Source organism: Haplochromis burtoni, unplaced genomic scaffold (assembly GCF_018398535.1).
Source record: "Haplochromis burtoni strain Fernald_Lab_line unplaced genomic scaffold, NCSU_Asbu1 Contig_625, whole genome shotgun sequence".
NCBI classification, from domain to species: domain Eukaryota; kingdom Metazoa; phylum Chordata; class Actinopteri; order Cichliformes; family Cichlidae; genus Haplochromis; species Haplochromis burtoni.
The window spans coordinates 148,528-149,931 of NW_024582986.1; the positions used below are offsets into that span (position 1 = coordinate 148,528).

At 37.9% G+C, this 1,404-nt stretch overlaps 1 protein-coding gene across 2 annotated transcripts in view; it reads left to right on the forward strand.

Moving 5' to 3' along the window:
• LOC102297896 (homer scaffold protein 3) overlaps nucleotides 1-1,404 on the forward strand; it is a 52,970-nt gene that overhangs the window by 4,551 nt on the left and 47,015 nt on the right. The gene's annotated exons all lie outside the window — the stretch shown is intronic.

Here is a 1,404-nt window from a genome sequence, read left to right on the forward strand (position 1 = left end):
AAAAAAAAGTGTAAAAAGTAGCTCAGTATGAATATAGGGACGCTTGTAAAATTTAAAGTAGGGCAGCTATTAATGGAAATGTCACCATTACATCATGAAATTGTGAATTTTTACAGTTAGGTTTTTTTTTTTTTTTTGATTCTCCAAAATAAGACATCAGGTATTAATACATTGGGGATCAATTCTCCCATCCCTGCTTCATTAAATATTTATTTGCCTTTGAACAAAATCCACCCTCATCTCATCCTCCCCATCGTGTTAATCCTCTGCTCGGTATCTGTGGAAACTGTAACAAGCTGTAAGATGTGATTCGCAGAGTGGAGGTTTCATGCTTGTCGTGATGTGCAAATGTTGTCAGCATGTTGTGCTGCCCTCGCTGTCATCACCTGGTGTCCCTTTTATCACGCTGTCGTCCTGTCACACACTTTGTCGCGGCTCAGCTGTTCCATGCGCTGCTGGATTGTTTTGCAAGTGCATCGTGTTGTACGAGCTCTTGGCATGTTTTGCATGTTAAGCCTCGGTGTTTAAAATAACTACAAATGTTAAAAAAATGTTGTGGTGTAAAAATATACTGTGGATATTCTTGACTCAAGTTAAACTCATTGTTTTTTTGCTCTGTTTTTTGGGTGAGTGGGGGGGGGGGGTTGTGTGAAACACTTTCTTTGAGCAATTTAGCGCTTGTAGCTTAAAAGATGGAGTTTCACATTTAAGATAAGATAACCTTTATTAGTCCCTTCGTGTGGGAAATTTGTTTTTACTGAAATATTTTTCAGCATTCCTCATTCACAGAAACCTGTTGTTGGTTGGCTGAACACAACTCTGCCCACTCAGTGAACACAGTCAGTATAAAAGGCCTCAGGCACATGAAAGCTTCACTGACAAATAATGGACTCTTAAAAGAAACGAAAGTTGAGTCCTCTCTTCTCTTCTAGGCCTTGACAATCAGTTGTATGTTTAAATCATAAAAATAATGAGGTGTTGGTGTCAGCTTCACCATTTTTTTCTTTTTAACTGTTAGTTGAGTAAAGCAAACTCTGATTTTTTTTTTTTAGCTTGTGGGATTTTATTGTTTTAGTGTTTTGTGAAATTGAAAAAGCAGTTAGATGCAGCAGGTCTGGATTTAGCTAGCTCATGAAGACAATTTCAATACATGTATCATGCTTCTTTATCCTTTTATACAGAAATGTGGAACCATCTACATTTGTTGTTTAAGGTGGCGATAACTGCTGTAATTAATGTAAGATGGATATAGCCAGCGTACATGAACATATAGTTTGATGAGGATGGAGCTGATCAGCTAGCTAACTAACTAGCTAGAGCTAGGTCAATGCTAGCTAACTAGCTGGATTAGGAATGTGCATCCTTTTATTCACTGCAATGTAGAGCTGGGCGATAGAACGATAA